This window comes from Schistocerca cancellata, chromosome 1 (assembly GCF_023864275.1).
Source record: "Schistocerca cancellata isolate TAMUIC-IGC-003103 chromosome 1, iqSchCanc2.1, whole genome shotgun sequence".
In the NCBI taxonomy this organism is placed as follows: domain Eukaryota; kingdom Metazoa; phylum Arthropoda; class Insecta; order Orthoptera; family Acrididae; genus Schistocerca; species Schistocerca cancellata.
The window spans coordinates 254,437,499-254,453,462 of NC_064626.1; the positions used below are offsets into that span (position 1 = coordinate 254,437,499).

General features: G+C 44.9%; 1 protein-coding gene and 1 non-coding gene across 3 annotated transcripts in view; one reads left to right on the forward strand and one right to left on the reverse strand.

The window, feature by feature from the left end:
* LOC126170560 (ras-related protein Rab-37-like) overlaps positions 1–15,964 on the forward strand; it is a 379,498-nt gene that overhangs the window by 230,576 nt on the left and 132,958 nt on the right. The window lies entirely within an intron of this gene.
* Positions 10,615–10,689, reverse strand: Trnat-ugu (transfer RNA threonine (anticodon UGU)). The gene has a single exon. It is a non-coding gene; the product is annotated as a tRNA-Thr (tRNA).

The window sequence follows — 15,964 nt, forward strand, 5'->3', positions numbered from 1 at the left end:
GTTTCCTGTTATGAATGATTGATTGCTCGGACGAATTGAGAACTGCATAACTACATAATTACACAGATAGGAGGAAAAATTACACCGCCTTGCCGCACTGGTAACATAGGTTCCTGTCAGATCACCGAAGTTAAGCGTTGGTGGGCTGGGCTAGCACTTGGATGGGTGACCATCCTGTATCCCGAGCGCTGTTGGCAAGCGGGGTGCACTCAGCCGTTGTGAGAAAAGTTTGAGGAGCTACTAGATTGAAGTAGCGGCTCTGGTCTCGATAACTGACATAAGGCCGGGAGGGCGGTGTGCTGACCACATGCCCCTCCATATTCGCATCTGGTGACACCTGTGGGCTGAGAATGACACGGTGGCCATCGGTACCGTTGCGCCTTAATGGCCTGTTCGGGTGGAGTCTAGTCTAGTTTTTATTTAGTATCCTGTCTTTAAATCCCATTTTACACACGCTTGAAAAATAAAATATCAACAACTGCATTCCGTTACGGTCAATCTTTCACTTTCACTAACAAAAAAAATTTTAAGTTGAACGAATTACAACATCAGTAAGGTAGAAGACATGTGAGAAGCTCATTCCCAAAAGGCACCAAATCTGAAAAAATAAAAATGAGTTAACATCTGGCACCACTTACCTACGTTATAAGAACGGAAGTTTTTAAATGATTGGAAAAGAGCACAGGCAGTTCCAGTTTTCAAGAAAGGTCGTCAGGCAGATGCGCAAAACTATAGGCCTATATCTCTGACATCGATCTGTTGTAGAATTTTAGAACACATTTTTTGTTCGCGTTTCATGTCGTTTCTGGAAAACCAGAATCTACTCTGTAGGAATCAGCGCTCGTGTGAGACCCAACTCGCTTTACTTTTTCATGAGACGCAGAAAATATTAGATACAGGCTCCCAGGTAGATGTCATTTTCCTTGACTTCCGGAAGGCGTTCGGTACAGTTCCGCAATGTCACCTGATTAACAAAGTAAGAGCCTAAGGAATATCAGAGCAGCTGTATGGCTGGATTGAAGAGTTTTTAGCGAACAGAACACAGCATGTTGTTCTCAATGAGAGACGTCTACAGACGTTAAAGTAACCCCTGGCGTGCCACAGGGGAGTGTAATGGGACCATTGCTTTTCACAATATATATAAATGACCTAGTAGATAGTGTCGGAAGTTTCATGCGGTTTTTCGCGGATGATGCTGTAGTATACAGAGAAGTTGCAGTATTAGAAAATTGTAGCGAAATGCAGGAAGATCTGCAGCGGATAGGCATTTGGTGCAGGGAGTGCCAACTGACCCTTAACATAGACAAATGTAATGTATTGCGAATACATAGAAAGAAGGATCCTTAATTGTATGATTATATGATAGCGGAACAAACACTGGTAGCAGTTGCTTCTGTAAAATATCTGGGAGTATGCGTGCGGAACGATTTGAAGTGGAATGATCATATAAAATTAATTGTTGGTAAGGCGGGTACCAGGTTGAGATTCATTGGGAGAGTCCTTAGAAAATGTAGTCTATCTACAAAGGAAGTGCCTTACAAAACCCTCGTTCGACCTATACTTGAGTATTGCTCATCGGTGTGGGATCCGTACCAGGTCGGGTACCGAGCGAGGTGGCGCAGTGGTTAGACACTGGACTCGCATTCGGAAGGACGACGGTTCAATCCCGCGTCCGGCCATCCTGATTTAGGTTTTCCGTGATTTCCCTAAATCACTCCAGGCAAATGCCGGGATGGTTCCTCTGAAAGGGCACGGCCGACTTCCTTCCCCATCCTTCCCTAATCCGATGAGACCGATGACCACGCTGTCTGGTCTTCCCCAAACCAACCAACCAACCAGGTCGGGTTGACAGAGGAGATAGAGAAGATCCAAAGAAGAGCGGCGCGTTTCGTCACAGGGTTATTTGGTAAGCGTGATAGCGTTACGGAGATGTTTAGCAAACTCAAGTGGCAGACTCTGCAAGAGAGGCGCTCCGCATCGCGGTGTATCTTGCTGTCCAGGTTTCGAGAGGGTACGTTTCTGGATGAGGTGTCGAATATATTGCTTCCCCCTACTTATACATATCACGAATGTAAAATTAGAGAGATTCGAGCGCGCACGGAGGCTTTCCGGCAGTCGTTCTTCCCGCGAACCATACGCGACTGGAACAGGAAAGGGAGGTAATGACAGTGGCACGTAAAGTGCCCTCCACCACACACCGTTTGGTGGCTTGCGGAGTATAAGTGTAGATGTAAATGTAGAATTGTTACGTAAACCAAAACGTAGCGTGTCGTTTATATATTTCCCCTTAAGACTTTCTGTTCATGGTGGAGAGTACCAAATCCAATCTTATTTCGTTTCCAAGAAATACCAAACCCCAGTAGCCAATCTTTGCTGTTCTTGGTAATGTCGTCACACACAACATGACATTGTATATTGTAAGGACATGTATGGCGTTTTTTATGTTCACTGCGAGTTCTTAATTAAGTTATGGACTCTGATATATCAGATGAACTGTAAATCACCAACAGAAACTCCAGAACAATTCTTAACAAACTTACCACAATTTTCTACCGAAAGGTACCCAACGCATTTTTATTTATACATTAACAACTAAACAAATAAAAATTTAACAGGCATGTGTCGTGTTGTGTCTCAACATCTGTCTGAATATAACAATAAAACTACAAAACATATTCTAATGCTACTGTTGTTATAAAACTTTTTTGTCTATCCTGTTAAATTACATTTTATGGATTTGGTACCTGTTGTAAATGAGCTTCTCATGTGTCCTGAGAATGTTTTTCCGTCGAACTCAGGATTTTCGGCAAGTCATAGGACGTTATCCTGTGCGGCCGGTCCCGGCAGAGGTTCGAGTCCTCCCTCGGGCATGGGTGTGTGTCTTTGTCCTTAGGATAATTTAGGTTAAGTAGTGTGTAAGCTTAGGGACTGATGACCTTAGCAGTTAAGTTCCATAGGATTTCACACATATTTGAACATTTTTGTAGGACGTTAACAGGATGGTAAATGTGGAAAAACTATTAAAAAACTCTACTGAAACACATTTATTCTCGTAACAACGAAAGCCATGCAATATCGCATCAAATTTTGAACATGAAGTTTGAAGATGGCACTGACGTGCCACATAGCAATGTTTTTTTTATGTGCTGTATAATTTCGTGGAGCACATACTTCCGATTCACTGCGAAAAATGATACACAAACAAGCTGAATGTTTCTAACCATGTCTATGGTGTATAAATAAAAACAGTTCCTCACTTGTGAGATTCCTGGAAAGGAGGAGATGGTGATTTGATTTGATTTGATTTTCCTAAAATACATCCACTGTGTCATCTTTTAAGAGCACTTGGTTGCTCACAGCCACCTATGTATCCAGCCAATAGTTTGTAATAGTTTTTTTTCAAGTAACGAAAGCTTCTCCCTAAATGCTAGTACTAGACAGATGTGAGACACAAACGTCACAACGCTCGAAAGTGTGTTAAGTAAGTGGGACATCGATCACGCACATGTTAAATAGCTATCTTTCATTCTCTAACCTGATACACAAAGATGGAAACACACTTTGGAGGTATAAAATTTCTTCTTTAATCTAATTACAGACTACAAAGGTCGCACATGAACTTTAAATTTCAATTCATTTTTAGTGGAAAATGTTCTTTGTTGACTGTTATTTCTATATTTAACAATAAAACAATAGGACAGCTGCTGCCATCCACCTCTGCAATACACCTAGTTTCTTCTTTGATTTCAGACAATAACGGTTGCTCGTTTAAACAGTGTCGTATAGCTTCCATATATCTTGTAACAAACGAAGACGATGGCCGTTTATGGAAAAAACTAAACTACGTCGAAAATTGTACCGTATACTACTGACTATAAGGCGCACCTTAATTTTAAGCATTTTTTTTATAAAAAATAACATATTACCGTTCTTTTATTATTAGATTGCGAAGCCAGACTAAAAAAAATTCTTAGTTTATAAAACCGAAATGACCTTTAAACTACCTGAATATCGTCATCTGAACTTTCTTCTTCTTGTTCTTCTTCTTCGTCGTAATAGTTGTCCTTTTTAATCATAAAGACGGCCTTCACTGCCATCGGGAGCGTCACTAAATCCCGCACTTCTTAAAAGATTTAACAATAATAACTTATCTCACTCTAGACCACGACTGTTTAATCCAATGACACACTTGTTTCATTTATAGCCCGCGTCTTATGAACACCTTTTATTTTTTTTCTGCATTACGAAACTGGCTTCTAACATAAATATTGTACTGCTACCTATAACATACATCACTTTCAATTCAAGTTCACTGGCACTGTAGACCGCAATGACGCTTCTTAGGCTAGACAGTGGTGTGGGTTTGTGATGGTGGGGCGGAAGCGAGACATTCTTAGCAAGCTTGTGTATCCCCGCAACACATGTTTGTCGCATCGGTGCACTGCTGTAGCCAGTTGATCCCATGTTGCCAGACAGAGAGTTTTCCCTCGCCATCGCATATATATATTCATTTTTAAGACTGGAAGGAATTTTAAATCAAACACAGGACATTTTTAATTTCGAGTATAAGACGCACCTGAATTGAAGAAAAAAGTGGGCATATAAATGATGGAGATGATTTCGAAAACAAAATAAAGTAAGCGATAGAATGGTAATATATAAATAATGTCGTTTTCGTACCGGAGTGTGATTAAGAAGCAAAAAAAAAAAACCTTTGTCGGAAACAGGGTCAGTTTCTCGATCCCAATAATCAGTGACAGTCAAGATTTCCCACACATTTATCAGAAAACGCGATCCACGTACAATATAAACCTCTTGCCACGGTGTCAATGCAGTATTGTCGAACAAGTGAGTGTTGTCCTGTAATAATATCGGCATATTTTCAGAAATATTCGCACACAGACAGATCGTAGGTGGAACGTCTCGCAATGTTGTTCGTTATTCAGTGATCGCGACAGTCTGCCACGATCGCCAGTGTGTGTGTGGAATCTTACGGGACTTAACTGCTAAGGTCATCAGTCACTAAGCTTACACACTACTTAACCTACATGATCCTAAGGACAAACACACACACACATTCCCGAGGGAGGGCTCGAACCTCCGCCGGGATCAGCCGCACAGTCCATGACTGTAGCGCCCCAGACCGCTCGGCTAATCCCTCGCGGCGATCGCCAGTGGACAGGAAGGAGGTAGCTGCTGCGTATAAAGGCCTTGTATCCAACGAATATGATTCTCTATTGCGTCGGTGGATGACTGTTTCGAACATAGATTTCCATCCGCAGTTCATTTTTCCCCTTGAATCCGCTAAAATGGAAGACTTGAACGAATCGGTTCCATAATCGCTTGACAGTCGTGGGTTGCTGACCAACGCTACGAATAACATCCTTTAATGACCCAAATAAGTGGTAGTCCGAGGGGGCTAGGTCAGGTGTGACAGCCGTGGATGGTCTCCCCGACCGCTGCAAATCGTGGAGCTCCGCCGAACCGCGCTGTGATCACCTCACTCTCAGTGCCCAGAGACTAACTGTACTTCTGCCAACAGGAGATGCTCCATAGACTTTGCACAAACCTTTGTGAATTCTCCTCACAGTTTCTTTCTCTGCAGTGAGAAATTCAATAACATCATGTTGCTTGTAACGTGCATCACGTACAGACGCCATTTTGAAACTGTCCTGCAGCTACGCTATCTGTCGGAAGTGACGGAAACTTGGCCCGCTCACTCAGGAGACTTCAAGTAATACATATGTAACGTTTCGCATTCGTACCATTGTTTCCGCCTGAGAAAAAAAATAAGGTACATTACTTTCTGGGCAACCCTCGTGCAATGTAGAGCAACTCCGATGTAGGTATATAAGCAGTGATATGTAGGTAAGTGACTAGTGTAGCATTCGTGTGTTTCCGACGTGCGTGCAGTAAATGCGGAAACGTGAACTATGGCGACGTTATTATTTCTTGGCTGCCGAAGGATAAACACGGGTAGACATCAATTTGGAGAATGAAGTATGTATATGCGGGAGTGCTGTCATCCAACGTCACCTCGTCCTAAGAAGTTCAAGAGTCAGCTATCTGTCGATAAGGTGATGCTCATGCTGCTCTTTGATTACAGGCGCCCAATGCTTATTGATTTCAAGGACCTGGTCTCTCCATCGCTGGGAAAGGGTACGCTCGCGGTTGTCGCAGCTACGGTCTCTCAAAAAATGCCTAGAAGGGTCCACGATCCCTGTCGGACGAAGATGTACAGCAGGTAGCTACGAACTTCTTCACACAGTAGGATATGGTGTTTTACCAACCGGGTGTCACCATCTTGATGCGCCAGTGGAATGATTGCCTTTGATGCTCACAGCGATTCTGGACTGTAAAATTTCTGAAAGTGAGCTTTTTAATCGTCCCTTATATCCTTACATACAGAAAGTACACAGGCTTCCTGCTATCTAAATTTTTGTGGTTGCGCTGAAAAGCTAATCATCCGAGTAGACGTGGATGTAGTACACTTAATATCAACTTGACGTGTGTTGCATGCGGTCTCCACAGTGTTGCAACTACAGTGATCAGCAGTGCATATCTCTGTATCCCATACTTCAGCAGTTTTCTAGTATTTAGTCATGATATAGTTTATGTTTACTACATCAGTTATTCTACAGAGGCTGAATTGTTTGACTGACTAAAGCCAGTAAATAAATAAAATTTGTAAGGAGGACGTATGCATACGTGAACTGCGGTGACTCGTGATACATCGGCTTTCGTATATTTCTCGAAAAAGAGAACGATGCTAAAATTACAGAGACTTAGTTCACACAAGAGGCTTAACAACAATTGTTCTTTCCGCGCCACATCTGTAAGTGGACGAGAAAAGCGAGGAAGGGATAGTTGTACACTAAGTACCCTCCAGTACGCAACATAAAATGGCAGAGTGGAGATAAATTGTATCAGGAAATTTTAAACCTGGATAGCTGAGGCCAGTATGAACGTAAATTTATTGAATTTCTGTGCTAGGCAGACCATGGCCGAAATTATGGAAAAACAACTCATTTATTCCCTACAGTGCCACTCGCAGTGAGCCAGAGAGCTACCGAAGCAGGAAACAGATGCAACATTGTCGGCTTCTGGAAACCATTATATTAAGGGCGATAAGAAAGTTATATTCCGAGGCGTTGCTGCAGCGTACATGCAGTGTAGGCCGACTCTGTTGCTGGTATATAAACACCGACATGTAGGAAGGGATCAGTGCGGCATTCATGTCTTTCTGACGTACGTGCGGTAAATGTAGAAACGTAAACTATGGCGACATTATTATCAAACCCTTCCAGACAGGACCAAAGTACTGTTATTGTCTTCTTGGATGCCGAAGGACAAACCGCAGTAGACATCCATCGGTGAATGAAGAATGTCTAGCAGGCAGCAAACCTGTCGTCATTCGCTTGCACCACATGTCTGTGAATTGTGTAAACCTTGTTCTGTGTCTGATGGTATTTACCTGTTCGTGTATCGTATTTCCTGAAGCGGAAATTGGGAAGCATCCGAGCATTTGCCTGTTCGAGCGTGAGAAGCAGCTTAAAAACTAGTACACAAGCCACGGTCGGTATCTCGCTGCTCGGTTTCGATCCTGGTGTGTCTCACCTTCCAGCCTCGAAAGCTAGCGCACTACGCGTTACGCTATGCGAGCAGCGTCTCACCCGCACACGATGACTCGTTTATGAGTTGTTTAAACTAGATCCGATGTGCACAACCATACCTCTCGAAGAAGACGAGTTCTGTGCGATAAAACTTGCTCTGTTTCCAAAAAACTTGGCCAATTTTCTTGCGATATTATCAATAATATAAGGAAATACTAAGTGCGAGTAGGATTCGCGGTTTGACAGTTTATCCATCGCGGGAATAGAGGATCTCCACGATTTTTGCCTGTTATCGACATTGTTTGGTAACAGACGGTCAGACGGAGTGTCGGATAATAAATCACGAAAAAATGTATTTTTTCGTGTCATCAAATCAACAATTTTCGAATTTTTTTCCTTTACATGTACTGTGAACCTGTGCTTCTTGCCAGATTTCAAGATTCTAGGTCAAAGGCAAATACGACACAGGTTTTGATGAGTGACTTTCGGAGTATCAGCATATATGGCATACACGATCGTATCTTTTGATTTTATTGACTGAGAGGCTGAAATTTTTTACACTGCCAAGATACTCTAGAACTTAGTACGTGATACAAAGTTCAACCTGATACATCAATCCATTGCTGAGGAAAAGAGGTCTTAACAGACAGACTGACGGACGAAAAATAACAAAAAACTATTTTTTGTCATATAATTATAAATTAACGTTTTTAGGGTTTCTTAATTTACTTGTACTGTGAAACCTTGCTTCTTGCCAAATAACGTGACTTTATGCCAACGGGAAGGTTTTGGTGAGTGAGGGTGCGACTATCAAAATATCTTACGGGAACGGCTGTATCTTTTAAGTGATTGAATTGACTTACAAGCCTAAGTTTGTTACACCATCAAGCGACGGTAGACTTTAGTATGTGACATAAATTTCAAGTTCACACCTCTACCCATTCCTGAGAAAAGGAGGTATTATAGTCAGACGGACAAACGGACAGACAGACCACTAACAAATCGATCCTATAAGGGTTTCATTTTTATCGACTGAGGTACGGAGGCAAAATTGGTTCCTGTTAACGCTTTTATCTGTAATTTCAATGAGATATTTATTGTATGTATTTTGTTCATAGAGACTTCAAACCCAGTCCACTCTGCATCGTTCGCTTCTGCTGTAATTTGCAAACAATTACACTCCGTTTTCAGGCCACGAGTGGCCTACCGGGACCATCCGACCGCCGTGTCATCCTCAGTGGAGGATGCAGATAGGAGGGGCGCATGGTCAGCACACCGCTCTCCCAGTCGTTACGATGGTTTTCTTTGACCGGAGCCGCTACTGTTCGGTCGAGTAGCTCCTCAATTGGCATCACGAGGCTGAGTGCACCCCGAAAAATGGCAACAGCGCATGGCGGCGTGGATGGTCACCTATCCAAGTGCCGACCACGCCCGACAGCGCATAACTTCGGTGATTTCACGGGAACCGGTGTATCCACTGCTGCAAGGCCGTTGCCCTGCGGACAATGTAGCTTTAACATTTGGCTTGCTCCTTCTCTCACCTTTTCCGTAACCATTCTCATCCCTTTTTCCTTCCCATAGTCTTATTCTTTTTCCTCGCCTCTGTCCCATAATAGAGGTGGCATGTTAATTTTAACAATGTAAGTGGTAGAGGCTGGGTTGATGCCCTTCCTATCCGCAACTCTTCTCCCCTCCCCTACCCTACCCTTCCCTTCCCTTCCCTTGCCGGCGACGACCTTCCCCCCCCCCCCCAAACCTCCCCCCGTCGTGATGGAAATGGAATTTGTGTACCCGTTTTGTCTGCGCTTAGTGTTATCTCAAGTGAGGACGTGCCAAAGTTTTTTCTAAATGTTTGCAAATCTTCTAAATGAGGCGGGACGTGGGTAGTAGCTCAGCAGTTTCCTAGATTGAATTAGGAAACCGCGTAAAAACCACATCCAGTCTGACAAGCACACCGGCCTCGCCGTTAAGCCTCGGATTTGATCCGAGCCCGGCGCGCGACTGCCGGAAGCGGCGTGCTAATGCGCGCGGCTCACCGGCCAATAAAATGGCCCTGAGACTTAACTTCTGAGGTCATCAGTCGCCTAGAACTTAGAACCAATTAAAACTAACTAACCTCAGGACACCACACAAATCCATGCCCGAGGCAGGTTTCGAACCTGCGACCGTAGCGGCCGCTCGGCTCCAGACTGTAGCGCCTAGAACCGCTCGGCCACTCCGGCCGGCTCCCCGGCTAGGTTCCTCCTTCTCACCGCACCACATTTAACTACGTTAAGAGCCCGCCATTGCGGCTGCTGGGGGAGGCCGTTTGCCGCGGTCTGTCTGCGATGTATCAGCACGCACTGCTTTGAGCTGAAGCGTGGCTGTTCATACGCTAGTCACGTGACCAAGATAGTTTCCGGCTACGGCCGGGTTTACAGTTCGCTTTGTATATTAATAGGGGCGCGAAGCCAAATATAGTGTTGCTGTTGTTTTAAATCACTCGACATGGATGTGACCAGTGCCCCTGCGTTGCTACGCCAGGCTGCAGCACGCAGTATAGCAACGTTGGACAACGGCAGATCCACCGTCAATTACGTCAAATATGCGTCCGCAGCCGCACCGCCAATCAGCCCCCAATTGAGTTGGTGGTTTCCGCCTTAATCCCGCTTTCACCGTTCCTGTCGGGCCACGAAACGCAGACAACAGAGACCCCAGCGTCAGTTTATGCAAACGGCGCTGCATTTACCACTCGCACGATAATGTGATCCCTTGCGCGGTCGCGTGAATTCGCGATTCTGGCACACAAAGACTTGTGCATCTGCTGCAGGTTTCCAGAGCATACTCTAAGCTAGCGCGCCCGGCTAACCGTGCGGTCTAACGCGCTGCTTCCCGAGCGCGCAGGTGTGCCGGTCCCCGGCACGAATCCTCCCAGCGGATTAGTGTCGAAATGATAATTAAATCAAGACCCTAAGCTGTCAACAGGCGTTGATATACATCAACGGGGACAGTTGAAAATGTGTGCCCCGACCGGGACTCGAACCCGGGATCTCCTGCTTACATGACAGACGCTCTATCCATCTGAGCCACCGATGGCACAAAGGATAGTGCGACTGCAGGTATTTATCCCTTGCACACTCTCCGTGAGACCCACATTCCCAACTTAATGTCCACACCCTACATTCGTAGTGCCCCTGCCCATTACACTCATAACTCACGGCAGACAATCTTACTGAGTCCCGTAAGAGTTCGGGCACTGTGTGTGCATCCAGCACAGAAGAAGAATGGCCGGTTGGCCTTAAATATATATGAAGACGGTATATGTTCTTTCGGACATGTCCGCTTAGCCTTTACTATATGAAGATTAGTGTTTAGGTTCCAGGTGCCGGCCAGCCTGTGGATGATTTTTAAGGCAGTTTTCCATCTACCTCTGTGAATGCGGGCTGGTTTCCCTCATTCTGCCTCAGTTACATTATGTCGGCGATTGCTGCGCAAACACTGTCTCCAGGTACGCGTACACCGTAATTACTCTACCAAGCAAACATTTGAGGTTACACTCGTCTGGTATGATACGTTCCCGGGGAGGGGGGGGGGGGCTCCACTGGTGGCCGAACCGCACAATAACCCTGGGTTCGGTGTGAGGCGGTGTTGGGGTGGGTGGACTGCTGTGGCCTGTTGTCGGGTTGTGAACCACTGAGGGCTACGGCGGGACGAAGCCTCTCCGTCGGTCATTGGACCCCGGTTTAATACACAACACACACAATATTGTAAGTTCAAACGCTATGACGTTTTGAAGGGAATACAAAATTAACGCAGCAGGCAATAACGAATGTCGTTATTAACCTTGTGTTAATAACATACGAGGTATGTGAGAAAAGTAACGAGACTGATAGCATTGCGAGAGTTATGGCAACGCTGTGTCTTTCTATTTGTGCAGACCGCAGTGTTCATCCCTTCCACACGCTCAGTCCGAGTTTCAGCTACGTACAGCCATCACGTGATTTCTGAGAGCGCCATCAATTAAGAGGTGTTTTCGTTGTGTATTACGAAAATGGAACAGCGATATTTAGAGCAACGTAAATGCCATCAAATTTTGTGTTAAAATTGGGGAATCCGCGAGTGTGACCCTCTAAAAGTTGAAACAGATCTATGGGGAACGTTCCCTATCAAGAGCACAAGCTTTTCCCTGCCACGAATCAATTTTGGAAGGCCGATGCCACGTTGAAGATGAACCTCCAAAAGGGACAACTTCAACATAAAAAACTGACAAAAACGTCGAACGTGTTCGTGCCCCTGCGAGATCAGACTGACCAACGCTTAGCAAGAGGATGAAGGTGACGATTTAAACTTAAAGGCTCAGGAAAGGGTGAATCGAGTGCGAAGGGTGAATCGAGTGCGACCTGACATTACAGACTATTGGATGCTGTTTCCTGACAACACCCCATGTCACACGGCCACTTCCAGCACGGAATTTTTAACCTCAAAAGACGTTACGTTTCTTCCACAGCATTCCTGTTCTCCTTACCCGAGTCCTTGTGACTTTTTTCTTTTTCAGAAACTGCAAAAGTCTTAAAAAGGCGTCACTTTGAGACTTTGGAGAACATTCGAAAGAATGTGAAGGACGTGTTAGAGGTCATGGCGGTTAAAAAACCTTTCATCGCTGCTGCCAAGACTAGGAAAAACGACTTCGCTGGTGTATGTCTGCTCAATGGAGCTACTTTGAAGAGGACAGTATTATTGTTCGAAAAAAATAAAAACTTTGATAGATAAAAAATCAGTCTCATTACTTTTCTCACACACCTTGTATGAGGCAGGGACTGCCAGGGAGGTGTGTGTGTCAGTTGTTAGAATCGTTGATTGTGAGAGGCTGCGCTAAAACTGGAAGCAGGACCAATTTTGGGTCCAAGCGACACAAACGGTCGCTTGGGGCGCGAAGCTGGGATGATCGACACAGGCGTGCACTGGAAAATTGGTATGCGAGATGCATCACAATCAACAGCGAATTTTTTTTTCCTTTATTGAGTTTCGATTCCCCCTAAAGGGGGCGGGCTGGCATCAGCTTATTACGCCGCTCTTCAGCCTACAGAATTTGTTTTAAAAAGATGAAGATAATAAAAAAAATATTTGGCGATCAAAGGTAAAATGGCAGAAAATTCTGGAGCTGAAAACATAAAACACAGGGTTGATGATGCTAATGAAACACACAGGAAGCAGAAAAATAATAGACAGACAATTAAAGAACACGGTGACAGTCTGGGTCCTGTTCGCAAGCGATATGAAATGCACACCCAGCGACAGCATGATTTCTGTTCGCAACACTGTGGAAAGACGTACAACACTGAACACTCACTTAAACACTGCACTAAAAAGTTGGCACAAATATGACATACCACACCCGAGAGCAGCTGGTCAGATGACGGGAAAAAAAGGGGGGTAGGAGAGGAAAAGTGAAGGGGGAGGGGGGAAAGGAGCCAATGGAAGATGAGGATCCATAAGAGGGGTGGGGGGTGCTGAGCAGACGTGCCAGGGAGTGGGGAAGGCAGAGGAGGGGAGTACAAGAGGACTTGAGGGGGGGTAGAGAAAGGAGGTAGGGAGAGGGTAGGCGGGGGGAAAACACAGGATGGAAGGGGGGAAGGAAGAGGGAGCCTGGGGAAAGGACGGAGGAAAGGAGGAGGGTGAGGATCAGAGTTGATAGGAGGGATAAATGATGGAGGGAGAGAGGGCACCATCCGGGAGGGGGAGTTGATGGAAGCCACCTTGGGAAAGGAGATGTAGGGTGTAGAGATGGAGGGTAGGGGGGATACAACAGTGAAGACGTGGCAGGGGGCGGGAATGGGAGAGGAGAGGAGCAACCAGGGGGTGAGGGGGTTCAAGGCGGCAGGAGGTGTAGAGGATGCGGATATGTTCGAGGAAGAGGAGCAGATGGGGGAAAGGAATGAGATCATAAACAGCGAAAACTGACACGGGTCAAATATACGACAGTAACAGCAAAAACGTTCCAGTAGGCATGTATTCGCAAGCGAGCCGTTTGCGAGATAAGTACCAGAGTGTGGTTACAAGCTGCCACTGACTTCAGTATCAAATATTGTCCTAGCTGGAATTTGTGCCCTACTAGGTATGAACTCAATACACGATAGATACAAATCATACGCTTTCGAATCACAATGGGTATCGGCTGAACGGGTATTACAATGGTTGAACAACAGATGGCAGTAGTCTCGTGAGGCACCGATGCCAGTTTACAAAGTGAGGCCATGGCGCAAACACAACTAACGTTCGGGCAGTGGAAAAGGATTCTCAGACTGTGTGGGAGGTTCGAGAACATCAGTGTAGTGCAAAGACATTGGAGGCAGGGATACAGAACGGAACCACCACCACTCGTAAGCATCGTTCGCCTTCGCAGTTAGTTCGAATGTGCTGCAACAATTAAGGATATGGATAAGGGAGGTCAGTCTGGCCACTCACGGTAACAGGCGAAAAGTGTTCTGCTCACATGTTGGATGCACGAATACGCTCAGCCGGCCGCGGTGGTCTAGCGGTTCTGGCGCTGCAGTCCGGAACTGCGGGACTGCTACGGTCGCAGGTTCGAATCCTGCCTCGGGCATGGGTGTGTGTGATGTCCTTAGGTTAGTTAGGTTTAAGTAGTTCTAAGTTCTAGGGGACTTATGACCTAAGATGTTGAGTCCCATAGTGCTCAGAGCCATTTGAACCAACGAATACGCTCAGCTCAAAAATCAACTTACAATGATCACTAGAAAGAGACGTGACTAGGGCATGCGAAAGTCGTATTTCGGACGGAGTAAAACGAAACGTTTACGTTCCGTAATTGTCACATGCATTGAATGAGAACGACCACTACAAGAGAAGTCAGTCTAGTGAATGGTCCTCACGCAGGTTGAGGATGATTCTAATTATGTTTCCAAATTATTGTAGTTTGATTAGTTATAGTTTAAATTTCACAAACACAATTTTATGTACTGGACTCCCCGAAATCCACATGTTTATGTCGAGCGAGTCAATGCTCTTGGATTTCATGTCTGACACGAGTTACCATCAAGGTGACTGACTGCACCTTTAATTTCCGAACTTTCGATTACTGGCAGGGGTTACTTTGAGATGCAGGACTCATTAATTTTACTTTCCATTTGCCCTTCGTTTTGTGATCAACCCTTTTTCTTCCTACAAGATGGCACTCCACCTCGATTTCAAAGCGATCTCCGCACGTATTTGTGCACTGGGTCGTTGGTTTGGACAAACGGGGCCCATCGAGTTCCCCGCACATTCGCCATATACGACCCCACTTGATTTTTACTTTTAACGCACGCTCAAGAACGTAGTGTACAGCGGAAAGCCACGCACACTGGCACAATTGTGCCATGAAATTGAAACAGATGGTCAAGCAGTTCCTATAGCTGCTCTGTAAGATGTGTCCTTGGATGTATCGCATTGTGTGATTATTGGAGGCAGGTGGGTTTGCAGTCTGAACACTCCTTGTAACTATTTCACTTTGAGTCATTGTAATACTGATGATAGCATATAATCCCATCTTTATCAAAGTGTGTGTAAAATTTTTCATCTACCGTGTAGAATAGTTTAGATTAGAAATACATTTGCAGTATCTACATTACTATTTCAAACTGAAGCCAACGGCATCTCGTACATGCATTCGCAATTATCTCGCAAACGGATTTCTTGCGGACGCGTCTTTACTGGAATGATCTTTCTTTTGTTACCGTATGTTTCCACACTTGTCAGTTTTCGCTGTTAATTATATTACAGTGTACTGAATGTTTATAATTAAAATGCAGCTACTCAGAGGGGTCCAGTATGGACTGTAATTATCGTATGACAGCGAAACTTGTTAAGATATTCTAATACGTTAATGCGAAATCAATCTACGCTGGGAAAAAATTAGTCGCAATTTTGGCCACCGGATCCAAATCTGGTGCAAAAAGACGTATAGAAAGGTTTCCGTATGTAAAGGGTTAGGAACGGGACGTGGGCAGAAATGGTCAAACAAGTGAAAAAAGCATAATGTTGACATCATTATTACTAACTGTTACCTACACAATTTGTTTAATATGAACGCAGGAGACACCGACGAGATGCTGTACAGCGCCAGATTTGCACACGGTGGCCAATATTCGAACTAATTATTTTCCAGCCTAAATTAGTCCCACATTAACGCAGTCACATATCAGTTTCGCAGCCATACAATAATTAGAGCCCACATTGCAACTCCATGACTAGCTGCACTTGAATTATAACAACGCGGTGTAATATAATAACATTTTCATTAATAATAATGGCGTCTGACGAGGGCCTCCCGTCGGGTAGACCGTTCACTGGGTGCAAGTCTTTCGATTTGACGC